The sequence below is a fragment of the Lepisma saccharinum genome, chromosome 18 (genome assembly GCF_977018435.1).
Source record: "Lepisma saccharinum chromosome 18, izLepSacc3.1, whole genome shotgun sequence".
Lineage (NCBI taxonomy): Eukaryota > Metazoa > Arthropoda > Insecta > Zygentoma > Lepismatidae > Lepisma > Lepisma saccharinum.
The window spans coordinates 27,989,972-28,009,189 of record NC_139246.1 but is presented as its reverse complement, the minus strand read 5'-3'; positions in this window follow the sequence as shown (position 1 = coordinate 28,009,189).

Here is a 19,218-nt window from a genome sequence, read left to right as displayed (position 1 = left end):
TCCACTGTTTCTGTAGCAGATACAATCTCTACTCTGTGAGTGACAGAATTTTGAGTTAACACTACACCTCTGGGTAACTGAGCATTTAGAGTAGATAGATTATATTGCCCTGGAGTGATGACAATTTTTTGATCCCCAACTGCAATTGTGTTGTTGTGGTGTGTAATATTAGGGATCAAGTACATGCCATAAAATGCTCTGAGAGCTATTGTTTTGGGATACACTATCTCATCATGTAATTTGAGTTTCAATATTGAATTTTGGCTGGTGAGATGGAATACCCCAATGATGTTTCAGATACCACAGGGCCTTTTGAAAATTATCAATTGATGGTTTATTTATTTGAGACATATATCTAAGAACAGATAAACACAAATGTCCACAATTAACATCTTTGAAATTTTGAACACGGGCATTATTGTAATAAAGATTAGTTGATTTTAGATATTTTACTAAATTTTCAGGTGGAACACCTCCAAATGAATCAAACACAAATGCCTCATCTTTTAAATATTTAAGATAACAGATCCAGTGAGTGCCCTGATTTTTGTACTTATACAAATTAACTATGCCACACTCTTTGTTGAGTGGTTGTTCTGGTAAAGAATCAGACATGTACACACCTCTAAAATTTTTGATGCCCAGTGGCTTGATTAAAGCTTCAATATCTTGGTTTGTAAGCGGCTCTTGTTTTTCTTAAACTTATTCATGGCTCTCTTAACACCTTTCCCTTGTTTCTCAATGGCCAGGTTATGGCGCTTCAATTCATCTAATTCTGCCCTATTCTTCTTGGCATCTATTACTGTTTTTGCTATGGCAGCTGATCCCCCAGCCAAGCTCCCAACAGCCCCAAGTGCTGCTAAGATGGCCGGGATAGTAAATATGAAGCCCCCTGTATGCATTTTTTTCTAGATTGCTGTAATTTTTTTAATTGAGGGGTACTAAGTAACAATTTCATACCATGGCCCTTGGCAATACAAGAATTTTTTTTCTTGCGCTGCTTTTTGGTTAAAAGACTATCAATAGTTTTAAGAGATTTAAGACCTGCATAAGGTATCTGATACATAACACCCTTGGCCTTCATCCTAGGTTTATTATATATATATTCACCACCCCCACCCCAGTTTTTGTTTGGTGTTCATAGCTATGGTGGTCCCCAATGCTGCTATTCTTTCACTTAAAGAAGCATCTTTGCTTACAAATCTACCAAATGCAGCCTCTTCTAATTTCTTGTCTGCAACATGTCTCTTGTCAAGATCAGAATGTGTGTTGTATGCTATGTCATGGTCTCTACAAGCAGCATCTAGGGGATTAACACCAGGATCACCTCTGTTTAATCTATGATTCAATTTTGTACCGGGACCACAATACTGATAGCCTGGAATGTGTAGTTCAAATGGCAGCTTGTTTATAATGTCATTAACCAACCCCCGACCCTCAGAGATATTCCAAAATTTAGGTGGTAGGGTATTAATAATTTTTATAAGATATCCAATGCCCTTAGTGTCATTTACTATAAAATTAGACAATTTGGTGCTTATCATGTCCATAATTCCAACCTTTTCATTGTAAAAATTGTGGTGGCCAGCATTTTCCTCCCCAGCTATCACCAGCAACCTATCTACAAGTTTCCTGAAATCATCAACCCACACAAATTCTTTAGGCAGGGTGTTGTATTGTTTGATCCCACTACCTGTCTTGATCTGTGACCATATGGGCTTGATTAAGTTGTTGTATTTTGCTCCACTGCTAGACTTGACTCTTTTTTGTGTGGGATCATTGTTCTGGTATAGAGCATCTGATTTTATTAATATTTCTTTGTAATCCTCATAATCTTGATCTGTATAGCTGCCAGGCCTTTTCCTAGTCATCAGTTCCCACAATCCAGGTGTTCCAGGATATTTAACAAAACCACCTTTTTCTCCAAGATGAGATTCTGAATATACAATCAGATCATCTCCCATAAATGTTACTCTGAAATTGCCAATTCTATGTATGATGCTACCATCACGCTCTGTGTCAGCATATAAGCCAAAAACCTCATCTTTGTTGTCTTTAGGTGTGCTTAAATATTTTTGAGCAAGAAGACCCAATTCAATAGGATCCTGAGTAGCTTCAATTCTTCGAGGACCAACAGGACTAGGTGTATGAATACTAGAAAGTGGGGTGATTGGATAATCTAATATGTTCCTAGCAGCTACAGGTACAAGCTCTGTGATCAAATTTTGATTTTGCTCTGTAACAGTTTTGATATTTTTACCTAATTCACTAATAGCATCAATAATAGGCTGTTCTGTGCGCTTGTGTTGCTCATAAAAACCTCGGTTCTCTGATTTCCATCCCTTAAATCTTTTTACAAGATAATCTCTTAATTTAAGATCATCAATGATTGGCCTTTTCATGTTTATATATATATGTTTCAATATCTAGAAAATTGTTGATTTTATTTCTGTATTTGCTACTATTGGGTTTTCTTGTCATATCAATTGTGACAAACCCATAACTGTCCTGGTTCCAGCATCCACTGCAAAACTTGGAAAAATCATTGTAGCTCAAGTCCCCACCTACATATTCATCATGTATGTGTTTGAGGTTGGTATGGTCTTGATGAAACACACATATAAAATTGCTGTTGTCTCGGATCAGTTGCTTGGGTATTTTAGAAAACGTCTGTGCCAGGTAGAAGCAATCAATGTTTTTGTGTCGCCCCTGTGTAAAAAAAATTCTAACCTTGTTTTGATTATCCAGTATAATGTCATCAAACACAACAACAGAGTTATCAAGACATTCATGGAGTGGCTTAACATCTGGTTCAAAAGTGGCTATATCCAGTCCATCATATAGCTTCATCAGCTGCTGATATTTTAATTGTTCTAAGCTCTTAGAGAAGACATACAAGTGCCTGTTTTTCCAGTCTAATCAGTTGGGTGCCAATAAAAAATTATCAATCATTAGTGTACTTTTACCACAAGCCGATGGCCCAACAATAAGACATCTAATATTATCAGGTAGCAACTTGCCATTTCTCTTAATCTGCTGCTCAGGTTCTGGCAGCCTTTTTATAACATCCCAGGTGCTCATATTATCACGTCGTCTGCATCGATCCAGCTGTGTTCTGGAAGTCCTAACCATTTGACAAATAACTTGTTGCCTTTTCTGCGAATGATTTTTTCTATGAGATATGTGTCAGGCTGCTTAGTTTTGCTGAGTTCTTCTTCATAGAACCTGCCTTTGAGAATTTCTCCTCGGTGATCTTTTATTATATATGTGTATCGGGTCCCAGGTTTAATTTGAACCACTGTAAATAATTCAGTGCTCCAGTTTCTTGTAAAGCCTCTTTTGAATAAGTGCTAATATTTGCTGATTCTTACTTGATCACCCACCTTGTATTTGGCTTTTCTTGTTGTTGGCTGGTATCTAGGATAATAAACAGTGCTGATCAATTTTTGCTCATCAGATGAAGTTACCTCAGAGGGTTTCATGTTGATTGTGGAATGGACCGAGTTGTTATATTTATGTAGAAGTTCTGGAAGAATATTAAGCCATTTATAATTACCTTGAAGTGTGAATTGTTTATACATATGATTTTTTAGGGTTTTGTTGAATCTCTCTACAATTGAGGCCTTAGATCACTGTAACTCGAGTAATGTTGTATTGACTGGCTTTTAATAAATTGTTGGAACACAGAATTATAAAATTCTTTGCCGTTATCTGTTTGCAAATAGCGCGGTGATCTTCCACTCTGATTGATGATTGTCCTGAAGGCTTCTGTAACACATGTTCCAGTCTTGGATTTGAGTGGCAAAGCCCAGGCAAATTTTGAAAATGTATCTATGACAGTAAGTAGATATTTATACCCCCTGTTGATCTTGTCTAAGTTTTTCAGCTGTCCACTTGCCATTTCCACCAAGTCGCTCTGCCATAAATCGTCTATGACTTTTGTGACTACTGGCAGTCTCTTATAATTATGTCTGGCTTGTCTGTGTAATTCATCAACAATAATTTGTCTAGACATAATATGTAAACAAGAATATTGCAACTATAGGGTGTTCAGCAGCTGATACTACAGGATTTTCTAAATATAATTTGTCTCCTATTTGTATATTAAATTCCAGAGAGCCATCATCTTCAGCATAAGATGTTTCTAATGTATTGGGATCTGTAAAATCCTCTAACTCTACACTGGTGATTTTCACTTTGTTATCAGCATTTGTTATTGATAAGGTAGGGTGGTGGTGTGCCTGTGGTTGTAGCCAATATTTGATCTTGATTGGTCTAAGTGTGCCCCCAACAAAAAACTGGTAATAAAATTGTGCAGGGGACAGCATATATATTTTGCCACCTGGTGTAAATGGTGAATCATATTCTTTGTTGGGGATGCTGTACAATTCAAGAATTACTGTATGTTTGGGATTTTCAATTATGCCGGTTATTTCTTTTTCTGCTGTGACCAATCTACTTGTTACAGATTCAAGGTGCTCATTGATAGTCCTAACAACATCATCATGGCCTGGCTTGATTTTTATGTCCACAACAAGTTTCTTGTATTGTTGCACAATCTCTTGTAGCTGGGTGGCAAAAACAGACAAAGCATTTGCTTGATTGGATTCCATGGTCCCTAGCTGTTGCTTGATATTAGCTACAATTTGCTGTAAATTTTCAACAATTGCCAATTTTGAATTTTGAGCAGTAAGATCATGGACCTGTCTTCTGATATCCTCAAACAGGGCATGCAGTTCATTAATATGTTGATTGGTTGGTAAAGTGGCCACTGTCTGAGTAAGTTGTTTGATCTCTGTCTGGATATTCTTGATATCTTCTGATTTCAATATGCGATTCACAGCTCTCTTAATATTTTTAAGTTCCTGTGATGTAGGCAGATTTGACACAGTATTCTGCAAAGATTCAAGTGCCAATTTCACATCATTTAATTCAGAAGCATCAACCACACCACGCATAGCATCTTGGAGCAGGGCTATATCTGCCTGAGTAGGTGTTGATTGTTGTAAAATTTCAAGCTTTGTTTGGATATCATCGATCAAGTGATGAAAATGAGATAGCTCAGATTCAGTGTTGAGGTTTTCAAGCTTTGTGATCTGTTGCTGGACACTGGCAAGGGTATCTACAATACCAGGCAGGCGGGATTCTAGAGATTCTTGTACATTTGTCAAATCACTTTGCACTGCTGCCATTGTACCTTCAAGATGGGTTATGGTACTTTGAATTTTTCCAAAATCTTCATATGTTTCAAGTTGCAGCTTAATATTGGCAACACTCCGAGTTATTGCACTCAAAGCATCAGAAGATGGCAAGTTGTTCATAAAATTTTCAAGTGTCTCAATTTTTTCTTTATCCTCGGCTATGGCATTGTTCAGAGGGCCCAGATTTGGTATCTGGAGTGACTGAATCTGTTTTTTTAGAGTGGAAATCACTAGATCAAAATCTTCTTGTGATTTTATGCTTTTGACAATTGTTTGGAGCTGTGCCTGGACATTATTTATCTGCTCTTCCAATTGTTGTTTCAATTGCTCAGAGTTCGTGGCCTGGGTCTTAAATTTGGCTTGAAGAGCTGCTACAGCCTCATCTAAACTTTGAAAATTATCCAATGTGGCCAAATCAGTATATTTTTGAAGCAATAATTTGAGTTCTGAGTCAATTTTAAGAAGAGGGTCCATGCTTTGTGATTGTAAATTTGTAATTTCTAATTGAAGACTGGCATTGAGTGTGGTTTGTAAAGCTTGTAAATCACTTCTTAATTTCTTGACTCTGACATCAAGCATCAGAAACTCATCACTGTGATCTTCATGCCTTGTATGGCCAAATATATCATTAGGCATTTTGTTTTAGTGGTTATTTATTATTGAATACCTGATTCTTAATTCTATAAAAAAAGATATAAGCTTGTCATAGGATCCAGGGACCTCAATATATAAGCAGTCACCAGCAGAAACAGTATAAACAGTGACAGAAATCATGTTTGAGTGCTTCATCCTGTAAATATTTCTCCCTATTGAAATCTTGACATTACCCTCAGGGGTTGTAATAAATTGTAATTGACCACCTACAGGCAATTGGTAATGATTTAAATTATTGTTAAATATGTACAATGTTTTACCTGTTTCATCATCAACATCTGTAAGTATGCTGTTCAGATGAATAATTAACAAAGCACTTAGTTTAGATATTATATCAGAAGAGGGTTGTGGTGTTGGCAGGTCCATAATAGCCTGTTTTTTAAACCCAAATAAGTTTATAGGCATGTTTATTTATTTCAAATCATGCTCTGTAATTGGGCATTGATTACCATTTTTCAAATCACAATGACCCCATGGTAAAGTATGTATGCCACATGATAAAATGCATCTCTTATCATCATGTGGGTCCAGAGCCACTTTTCTTACAATATTGCTAGTCAACAAGTGATCCACAATCTGAATTCTGGATTCTGATGTTCTGATTGTGCTACATGATTTGAGGCAATTTTTGTAATCTTCAAATTCAAGCTCTTTGTCTACAGTCACTCTGCCAATGCCCTTGGCTTTTTTGGCAACAACACCACTACATGTTTCAAAACTGTACATCTTGGCACTTAACCCAGCAAATGCTACAATAACATCACCAAGTGTCTCATCTTTTAACTTGCCAGGCACCTTTTTGTTGTGGTGTTGAATTTTTGAATGTTCACTGCTATCAAAGTATTTAAACAATTCAGGCTGGGACATATCTTGATAAACATCTTCTGTCTGAATATCAAGAACAAAACTATCTGTGTCCATGTACATCAGTTTTACACGATCCTTATAAAAAGGCTTCAACACATCATAATACAATTTTAACATGTGTAATTTGGCCAATTCCAATATCACAGCCCGTACATAAATAGGCTTATCAAACTTAATCTTTGTTTTTTTCATATTAAAAAGTGCCATATGCTCATCATAAATTCTTCTGTAATTGAAGTTGGGCTTTGCTATCAATTTTTTGCTCCGGCTGGGGTCAGTAATTATTTTAACATCAATATGTTTTCTGACATTTTCTATTGTTTTGCCATACACAGAATTGACCATCAATTTAAACAAGGTCTTATCAAATTGGCTCATTGCAGATGTTCGAAGCTCCGTGTTTGTATCAATATATGGCTTCAACCATCTTGAGTGCCTGAACCTCAAAACTTTGCCAATTTTGGTAACTTGAACACCATGATGCATAAGGAACTGGAGGTTTTTGTAATATATGACATAGCCCTGTTTTGGCTCCAGAGTCATCATCAATTTCTTTTGTTTAGAGCCAGGTGAGCACTTAACCTCAGGAATTGGGGGCAGATCAGAAAATGTGTTGTGTAAATCATCAGGAATTGTCAGATCAACCTCTAAGAAGAGGCCATAGTCACTGTCATCAAAATCCTTAAGATCTTCAATATTGAAATCTTCAACCCACTCAAGCCCTGCATATGGCAGTTTATCCATCATAGCGTGACCATACAAGCTATTTGCATCCACATAAAGTATATAATTTGATGGCAATTCTGGATCATAATCAGGAATATATTTGTTATTAGCTCTGGCATATCTCTGAGAGCATTGCACCATGCCTCCTCTTATACATTGCTCCATAAACAGATACATGTCCTGATCCTGGATCAGATCCAATTGCATTTTAGTGTTCAAAAACATTGCAGACCATGCTAGGCCTGGCGCACTGTAAAAATACATTGGATCCAGTTTATAATTTTGCATGGAAGATTTTCTGAATGCCTGCAGTATATCAGCTAAGAGGGTCACATCAAGTTTTAAATATGCCTTGTGATAATCACCAAATGACTTGCATTTTAAATTGTTCCACATCAATTGGGCATGGTGATAATCATCATCAGTGATTCCAGATCCTCTGATTTTGCTGTAAAACTCTTGTTGTGGTGGCAGAGCACACTCGTCAAATTTAGAAAAACCTGTAACATAGTCATATGGATATACACCCTTCCGCCTAATTAATTTCAGGTCCTGATTTGGAAACAAAGCACATGTGATTTTGAATTGATCATCAGATAATTGAGTGGCCAGTGTAGCCAGGCTAGCCGATAAGATTCTGTATGAATCAAGAAATCTTAAGTGAATAGGAACACCATTAACTTTAATTATTTTGCTAATAGCTATATATTTCTCATCATTTTCAGCTAAAATATTTAAATTCTGCTTGTCAAACCCCTCGTACCTGATCAAATGATGAAAATCATAATTGGATGCGCCATGGCAAAATATAGGGACAAATGTTTGTCTCTGGATCTTAATATTACAGCTATTACACAGGGCCATTAAGAATTTACCATCTGTATGAGAATGGTGTTTCACCTTGATATTTGTATCTGAAAATTCAGAATCACATACCGGGCATTTTCCTGCTTTGTTGAAATCTTCAATCTGTTTCTCTGTTAAAGGCAACATGGGTTTTGATTTTAATAAGACATTAGATGCTATGTCACGGCACTCATTTTTTATTCTATGTGCAAATTCTTTGATGGCATCTGGTCCCATGTATAAATATTCTTTACTAACAACACCATCCTGTACAATCACATAATAAAGCTGGAAGGTTCATGTAATTGATATGATGTAATTGAAGATTCCTCAGGGTCTGGGCTACAGAATGCAAGAGGTTTGAGATTTGATTCAAAATCACAGACTATATATGCTGGGTGTTCCAACCAGGCTTCAAACTTTTTGAATTCTGCATTTTCACTTGGCATTGGCATCACCATATGAACAGGTTTATGGTTGCCACAATATTTTAAATGTTCAATTAACTTGTTTTTAGCAATTTCTGCATTCCTTTCACGAACCCCATTTATTATTTTTTTACCATCAAATACAGTCAAACATCTTCTGCACAACTTGAATATTGTATTGGATTTGCCTTGTTGTTTTCTGACTAAAGCTTCAAGACTGTGTATCAGAGTGTAATGATATGTGCCATCCCCTTCAATTAAGAGCAAATCAATCGGAATAGCAGATTCATCATCAAGTGTACTGATTCTGAGAGGTTCTATCAAGCAATTGCCACGGCCAGTAGAACAAATAAAAACATTAATAGATAATTGTTTGCCATTGATATCCCTGGCCTTTTTTTCAAATTTATCAATATTCTGAACAGACATTGGATATTCTAAGCCCTTCATTGCTTCATTAAAAATGTGTTCATGCTGTTTATAATAACTTATTCTTTCAGGATTCCTTAAAACTGGAAACAAAGCAGCTAAAATACACCACAAAAAGCATTTCTCATCATTATTTTCAATATTGACCACGGCTCTTTTGTTTTTAATATTGTCAGGTAAGCAGATATGTAGATCCTTGTAATAGGCTGAATTCAGAAATATTAACATATAACTTGTGTGGAGATCCGCATAGGCTCCATCCTGATTCTTTTGCTGCAAATTCAGAGTGTTTAATATTCAATTGATCTATCAAACTGCTTATTATTTTGTCTGAATTTGTATTTGAATATACCGGTACAGTTTCTGTTATGTGGGGCTGTGTAAATTTTGTGCCATTTGGCTTCTTATATTGTGTAAACAATTTGAGGGACAGCTTATAAGAGCCATTTTGTGCATTTAGAATTGCCTGCACATCAGGATTTACACTGTTCAAAAAATTCTTAATACCACATTTTTGCTCTGATACAAACCGGTAATCCCTAAGTTGGCCATTAAAACTGCTATGGATAGGTGGTGCATAGCGTGGCTGCTTTGCTGTTCTAGCATTAACAGGTGATTCATGCTTCCTTTTCAGACCAGATGTAGATAGTTGTGGGGGCAATGTTGATGACTGTGCAGAGCAAGTACCTTTATGTTTATAAGTGAAATATTCCATGCTATATTTTCTATGGCAATTAGGGCATATTTTAGTGGGAGTTCTGCATTTGTCTAGAACACAATTCCTTTGGTGCCTGGCCCAATTGGGGCTGGATATATTTTTATTGCATTGATTACAATATTTTTGATTTGGCATTTTTGTTGTTGTTTATTATATAAGATTTCCTGGGGTCCAAATCAAAACTTTATACTTAATAAAAATATCAATTGGGTTCAGCAGTGTGATTTGTGTGTGTGTATATGTGTGTGTATGTGTGTTAATATTTTTGGTTTTGGTATTTTTGTTGTTGGTTTATTATATAAAATTTCTTGGGATTCAAATCAAAATTCTATGCTTAATAAAAAATATCAGTTGGGTTCAGTGCAGACAAAAAAAACTGCATAGCTTTATGTCAATTAGTTCTTGAAATATTAAATATTTTGTATTTAGGAACCACTTTGGCCCCCCTGCCAAAAATTGGCTTTTATTGCATCAGTGTATATTGTTTCTATGGCCTTACTTGGGTTTTCCGCCAAATTATATGCTTCTAAGTCTCCTACACTTTGGTGGAGCCTGTTCAGGTTCTATCCCCCGTGATGTGGGTTCCTCTGCCGATCCAGCAAAGGTGAGGAATCTGCACTGTGCTCTGGCTTATATAGATTTATAGAGCCAATAGAAACCTTGCTTATTTAAACCAATCAGAAAACACCACATCATCACATTATGTCATAACCATTTAATCAGAAAACAACACATGCCTAATAATTTATTGCATAATATTACACAACATGATGAAATAGAAGTGTACCGGGAAGTAAATATGTATGGATGTGGGTGGGTGTGGGTGGGGGTGGGTGGGTGTGCATCTTGGCTTAGTTTTAAGTGCTGTGTTCAAAATAAATATATAGTGGCTGGTAGCTGTATACAAGCCAGCAGAATACCCTTCTTGTTGTATCCAAGCCCTATTATAATTTTTGTTTCTGCATTCTGTCACTAGTTTTGATCCTAGGACAGTTATATTTATGGGGGTGACTGTGCATGGCCCCCAGAGCAACATACTGAAATTTTGAAAAAATCGATTATTTTATTTTTGCAATTTTCACTACTTTTGATCCTAGGCCAGTTATATTCCTGGGGGTGACTCTGCATGTTCCCCAGAGCAACATACTCAAATTTTGAAAAAATCGATACTTTTTTGAATTTTGATTATCTCTGGAACCATGAATCCTAGAGACATGGGGTTTGTTGCTTTCGCCTGGGCATGGCAAGATGCAACTTTTTGATCTCTATAATTTTTCAAAAATCTCTTGTTGTTCTCTAGATCTTGAATAACTTGCCTATTTTTCAAGATAGGTGCATGGGGGTTGCATATTTGAAGTTTAGAAGTTTTGTTAAAAAATCGATAATTTTTTGAATTTTGAATATCTCTGGAACCATGAATTCTAGAGACATGGGGTTTGTTGCTTTGGCCTGGGCATGGCAAGATGCAACTTTTTGATCTCTATAATTTTTCAAAAATCTCTTGTTGTTCTCTAGATCTTGAATAACTTGCCTATTTTTCAAGATAGGAGCATGGGGGTTGCATATTTGAAATCTAGAGGCTGTTTAGAAGTTTTGTTAAAAAATCGATAATTTTTTTGAATTTGAGATTTTTCAAAAACTATCAGTACTGGAGACTTGAAATTTTGTAGGCATATTCTAGGCATGATTCTCTACATTTTATGTCTCTATAATTTTCCTGATATATGCAATACTTAAGCTGTAAATGCCTAATTTTTATAAATAGAATTTTCTGAAAAATGCAATATTAACAAAATTGTTAATATTTTGAAATCTATACATGCTAGGGCACTATAGCAGTCACTATACTTAAGATATCAAAAAATATCAAGAGGGGCATATTTTTGACAGGATTATGGACAAAAATCTCACAGATGTGGCTTTTGTAAGTGTAGCCAAATCAATCTGAGGGGGCTCATCATTTCACGAGAAATTCCCGAGGGCATTTTTACAAAAATCTTGGACTAGACAGAGTACCACACTTGAGCAAAAAGCTCATATGGGCATGTTGAGCTAGTTTTAAGTGTAGGCAAATCTGCCTGAAGGGGGCTCATCATTTCTCGAGTTTATAATATGGCCTTTTACACTACTGCAACTATACCCCCCAAACCACACACACAACGCTCTAGCCGCCGCCACTGTTCAATTACTATATTTTCTCATGTAGACGAAATTTGCTATGAAATATATCACGTTAGGTATACGCTTGTGATATGTGTTTCCAGGGTTAATAGATGGCACGATAATATGTTTGTCTTTTTACTTAGAAAATTTATTCCAATAAGCGTTACCACAAATACGAAAATAATAATGTAAATTTAGTTGAATAAATTGTCTACAACCCTACATATCTATACGAACTGCACCAGCGGTAATGTAGTAATGTTGTGTTTGTTTTATTAAATATCTCGAGAGTGCTTCCAATTGTATACTGCATATTTAAGACTGATTTTTTTAATGTTTCATATGTTTTATTTTTATTATCCACCAAACATTTAAACATAAATGGTTTATTTTGCACTTGCAAAATGTGCAGCAACTGATGTTTCAAACTTATCGAAGCTGGTAGGCACTTCTGACAGCCCAGGGTGGAACAAAAAAGGAGGTATTAAATGTTCTGTTATTATAAGCTGGTTAAGTACCGTCGCTTACTATATAATTTACGGGAATTTAAGGGGCCCAGCCCTGGGTTGTTTCTAGTACATCCATTCATATAAATGAATGAACACTTTGTGTGAAGACAAAGACTAGAAGACAGGGGACAGTTTTACTAAGTTGACATATTTTGCTTCGTAGTATTGTTCGAACCACATGTCTCAAGTTCATTAAAATGAGACAAGCATCATTGCAATGAATTGCTTTGCACATTTCTCGCCATCGCCTCGTAATACCAATTATGCATCCTGGTCTCTTTGGTGATTTATTCAAATGCTTCTCCAATGCTTTATCTAAGGTAATACTGCCGAATATTTTGTTGGAGTGAACAATAAAGTCTTGATATCTTCATATATCAGAGGGTGCTCCTCTTTGAGTTTCAATCAATCATTGTAATATGAACTACACCAACATGCATAATTCTATCAAATGCAAAGAAAAGTTGTAAGCACTCTCTTACTCTGCGTACATGGACGTCCCGATTGTTGTCTCAAGTTGTGTGTCTAAGAAAGGCTGCTAAAGTACACAAAAACATGTCTCAATAACGAAATGTCTCGTTGAAGTTGGCGCAACCTGTCGGAATTTCCTAAAATCTATCGTGATACTCTCCAGATTATAGACAGCAGTGTTTGTTTCACATAATAAATGCTTTCCTTCGTGTAATTCAGATTACACGCATGAATAATTTAAAACAACAAGGAATATTTTGTTCCTTCACTATTGAGTAAATTCCTTTGCTCTGAAGTGTTTCCATTACTCCAGAAATCATCGCAATTGCTCTAAATGTTCGAGAAAAAAATTCTTCAACATTCTCTGAAATATCTCATCAGCATCTCAAACGTCTTACATTCTCATTCTGTGTTTCTACTTAACTTTTACAGTAAAAACGTTTTCCCACAATGCAACTGTAACTGTGTGGATTGACCCAGATCCAGCGAATATGAAAAGTGATGTTTATGACATTTTCACTCGATTAGGGAAAGAGCTAGACCTTGTCAAGCTTTGAAAAAGTGTTTTGGGCTAATACCGAAATGGACCATCAAAGGAAATCAAATTCGGGAATCCCTTCAATGTAAAGAGACCCCTTAGACAGTACGCTGTCGAAGAGGAAATGCTAATACAATTTTATGATACGTTACATGTGTAACAGTCTTGATTGAATTCGTATCCAAATATCAGAGAAACAAGTACTACTATGTAGAGATAAAGTAATTTATTTGGAATGTGCAAATACAGTTTAGTCGAAAGTTGAATTTACTAAGAAAAAATTACGGTAATTTCATGACACATATCGCCATTCAGCCTATTCTTAGTCCTTTCAGTTGCTTTAGCCTTTTGTCAATAAACTATTTCCTCCTGAAAAATTTAACACCAGAAATAAGGGAATACTGCAGAAAATGTAATTATCTCAAATGTTAAGCATTAAATAAATTATTATCTACTACTCACCATTCTAGGTTAAATAACTTACAATTGCTGAATCAAGGAAGTATTTATAATAATTTAATCGAAATGTCAAGAGATAGAAACTTCAGAACTGCTGAACTACACATGTAATTAGTGAATTACTATATTTTTATATATATATTTTGAAGTATATTTGCATGTAAGAAGTGGACAGCATCCTCATAGATCTTTTGATTACGCGCGAGATATTGTATTAACAAATAAATATTTCTTCTCAACATTCTCACATAAATAAATTAAATAACTGCAATCTCTACTCACCCCACATAAAGTTGGCTGTCTTCATGTCCTCTCCCTTCTGCTGCATAGGAACTGGGGCTCTCTGAGGATATGGCATTGGATAAGGTACAGCCACTGCTACGCAAACAAGCAGTGCGAGGAATACAATGACCTTGAAAAGAGGAAGGAAGTTTTATATTACAATGAGAATGCGTGACGATTAGATGAATTAGAGTGGAACTTAGGATATTCAGTATAAAGAAAGAAAGAAAATGTACAAAACATGCTCTACAGAGTTAGATGAAAATTTATGATCCTTTACCATTTGATCTCGATAAACTAAATATTGAACATATGACCGTAACACTAAAAAATATATAAACGTCATATTCATTTCTTAATATTTCCAGATTTTTTGTGAGGAAAATACACTGAAATTTACTGTTATTTTCATAAAAAAATATTTTATTTTTTTTTCTTCAGTTATTTCTCTTGTAGTCTACGGTTATTACAAGCATAAAAACACAGTCTCTCGTTGTGACGTTTCAGGAGAACACACGATCCCTTCATCAGACATTTTTTTTAGTTTGACCATAATAACCATAGACTGCAAGAGAAATAATTCTAGAATGCAAGCAATACGTACAATCAAGAAAAACTATTCAGTGTTTCGATTTTATCATTTATTTTTTTCCTGACATTACTTTGAACAAATCTAGTTAAAACTACCAGTTAATAAATGTGTTAGGAATATCTGAATCATTTTAAATAACAATTATAAAAGGGTTGTAAAGTTTACATTTTTGGGAAGCACTAAAATACCAATTTCTCTTTCATGTAGTACACAAAGTAAATTGTATTTTCCGAAGGCGTAATGGTACTATCGTATGAAAGTGGCCCCAGGTTCGATACCCGGTAAAAGCATAGTGATTCGGATACCACTTAGGACTGTAGGTCCAATCCCGATTGTCCTATCTGTGCATCAATTGCACTCCAAAGAGCATCTCATCACAAACCGTATTGTGTAAACAACAACTGTTAACTTGCACGCTAATGGGACTTATTCGCCTACACTGATAAATACAGAATAATCCTTTGTGCTAGTGTTTCTTGTTAGTAAGTGTGCTAAGTGTCCCTTAGCAGCTCCGTAGTTCATCAGAGATAAGGAGATCTTAGTCCTACTGTATTTACCTTTTCTGTTAATAAGAGATTGGCAACTTAAAATGAATTTTTAATCAAGATACTTACATTTACCTCCTGAGTTCTGCCCTATATTTTGTTGTTCGTAATGTCCTTAATTCCCACATTACTTGAAGGCACAACTAGCTGGGTGCTGAAGCACCCACAGATTGAATTTAAATCGAATTTTCAAGCTAAAAACCTCCAAACTATTGCTGATGGCGTACTCTCGCAAATACATGAGAATAATGTTCACTAGATTCATAATGAATTATTGAAATAATACTCTTGTCCACTTACCTTCGAAAACATAGATAACTTGTGGTTGTGTTCTATTGGAATAGAAATGTCACTCTTTGATGCATTCTTCCCTTATATATGTACATTTAACCTTCATGCTTTCAAAATTACCACGTTAGCCAGACGAAACAAATATCAATTAGTAATGTTCGAGTTCATGGGAAGTAATTAAGTATGCACTACATTACACATATGAGTTAACGTTCTGATACACACAAAATCAGAAGGCCATACTGACTCATATTATGTCGAACGATTAAAAACTCATTACACACAGCAAATAACTATGTTCATTTCTCTAATTAATTAGTGGCGTCATAATAAACTTGAAAATATAGAAATCTACACGATAAATCTTCACTATTCTGTGGTTACAGCTTAGCATATATTGACAGTTATAAACGTTTTTTACCTTCTGGCTCATATTGATCCTAATAATCCATTACAAATTGTATTGTTTGAAAAAGACACGGAAACCATGGTAATTTTTAAAATAAAAAAGTACCTTATCATTTTTATTTATTGATAGAATTGTGTTTGGGAAAGTAGATGTTAGTATTTTTTATATAAATTGAAGAACCTAACTAGTGCAATGAAAACCTTACTCTCGAATTAATATATTTGAGGTTTTAAGTTCACTTTATGCACAGTAAGGCTAATCAGGACTGGACCTACAATTTAAAGTGGAGTTTAAGCCACTATGTTCCTTCACCGGTACCCCTTGATTCAAGGCAGCGATGCTAAGACTGCGCCATCGGGGGACCTCTCACTCTCGAGTTGAATTTTGCAATGTTTCAAAATAGATTTTTATATTCTTAAATAGTTGTAAGTGGAAAGTAGGATACTAAGAAAAATAATTTTACCATTAACATGTGTACGTCATCTTATTTTTATAATTACCAATTTTCTTTTCAATTATTATTATAAAAAATCCTAGGTGTCCAAACTCTTACGTGTCGAGGTAGTGAGTTTACCACTCGGTGTGTTGTTTCACTGAGGTGGCAGATTGATTAAAATCTAATAATTTAAAAATAATTATAAAATAAATTATTCACTTCTAAATTATGCACATTTTCAGAATTATTTAGAAAAATAATTGTTGTTTTCTAACATATTACTTAAATTTAGGCTAATCAATATTTTATCAGAACATCAGCAATAATTGAATCTTGCAACGGTTACACGCTTTGAGCATACATGGACATTTAACAAATCGAAGCTTAATTCCGGAAACATTCACTTTGTTTTCACGGTTTTATGCGTCATGTCTACAGTTACGGACCATGGACTTATGCACGCGAAGGGGAGAAATCACAAGTGCACGCTATGCGTACTAAATGATTCGGTCCAACTGATTGCCTTTGGTCAGTTACGAGTGACGCCAGGGTCAATGTTGGAATATAAAAAGTCTGTGCGTCGACAACAATTACAAATTCAACCTACAATTTCAAAGAAATACTACTTCCAAAAGCAACCATGTTCTCCAAGGTAAGAAGTGAGAGAAATTATTACTCTTGTGATTAAATATATTATTATATGTATACAGACACATGTAATCTTATGCATTAATCTAAACTCGAACGCAAGAAGAACACAGTTTCTCAAAATAATATCATGCACATTTCTCGAAATGTAAAACTGTGAAATAAACATATACATCATGTTACATAATTGTTCCTATTGGTGTAATAAAATTTGATTTGTGCTTAACGAAAAAATCGCTCTCCTTTTCATGATTACATATTTTTGCAGATTAGTTATTGTTTGATATTATAGTGTTAATACTGTTAACAAATAATAGTAATGGTTGTATGAAACTAATATTTAATTGAATTCATCCATTTCAGGTGATTGTATTCCTCGCACTGCTTGTCTGCGTAGCAGTGGCTGTACCTTATCCAATGCCATATCCTCAGAGAGTCCCAGTTCCTCTGCAGCAGAAGGGAGAGGACATGAAGACAGCCAACTTCATGTGGGGTGAGTTCTTATTCAAAACACGTGATATTCCATTCAATGTTACGTTATGATGTTGAAGTGTATGTAACTAGGAATATACTTAATTTACAAATAAACATTATGACAAACTTTGTTGACAGTTTAGGTTATTGAGAAGAATTTGAAATGAAATCCAAGCCCGTGATATATGTATATATTTCATTTGGAATAAAAGTGAATTCTTTGATAACACTTCGATGGCATTAAAAGCATGCAACAGATCTCAAGAAATACTTTTCAGGATTATTTCCCATCACATAATCACTAAGTTTTCAAAACGTGTATGTAAATTTACTAAAGAAGCTTGTGTACATTTTTCTAATTATGTTTCTCGTTCTAAACTAACTTTTCAACTACATAATGATCATAATATTAATACATATTTGTATCTTTATGCAGTTTGTTTATGTATTCTGTAATAAGAAGAGCGAGTCAATCAGCAATCGCAGCAAGGTTAACATATCTAAGATAAATAATCCTGCTCATCTATTTTTGCAGGTTTTCCATACTTCTGGGGCTAGGAAATCTACAGACACAAAAGTCAGGAAATGAAAAGAATATGTGACCAAAGGGAATAATCACTGACACTACAATGTTCCCCACGCTAGATTACGAATTTGCAGATTTTCTTGCTTATGACGAGTTCAAATAAAACTTTCCAACTACTTTTTATGAAATTATTTGTAACGTTTATTTGAATGAAATAAATAAATTACTCGAATCAGCAAACATTTTGTTCTTATTTTAATGATTCATTAAGAGTAAAAAATACAGGACTACTTCTAGAGGAAGATGGTACACCATGTTTGATAACTAAGGAAGAAAACTCCAAACCGAAATCAGTGAAAGAAGTAGTCCTAGAAGATGGCGTGGTACACACCATTGATATTAAGGATCAGAAGACAGCAGAAAGACAGGAAGAACAACAAGACGCAATGGGAGACGATATCGATAGTTGATTACTGATGAAGATAGTGAGAGTAATAGTGCAAATATGAAAATGGTAGTGGAAAATATAACTGGCACAAAAAAATGAATAAAAGTGCGGCGAAAGTGAGCGACATGAACTTAGCGAAAAGAAGATTTAGGCGCAAGGGTACGTGATTTAAGTAAATCAAAACAATAATTTAACAAATAGTTTGGCCTTGATAATTGGTGTCAAGTATTGCATATATAGCCAGAATAAGATTAAGGTAAAATGAATTAGAAAAGTATATTTTCTTATAATTCTACATATATTTATATAAATCTATAGGCTATGTAATCCTTAGTTTTTCATTATACATATATATGTTTACCTATACAGTAGCTACTATTAATTATAATAAGTCGTGTAGTAATATTAAGCAGGAAGCTTTACTAGACTTCCTTAAAAAAGCATATGTAGATATAGCTTTTTTTGCAAGAAATTGAAACTCCATATTTAGAAGACAGTAACATATATGATGTGTATCATAATTTTACTCCACAAAATCACGGTACAGCTCTCTATATT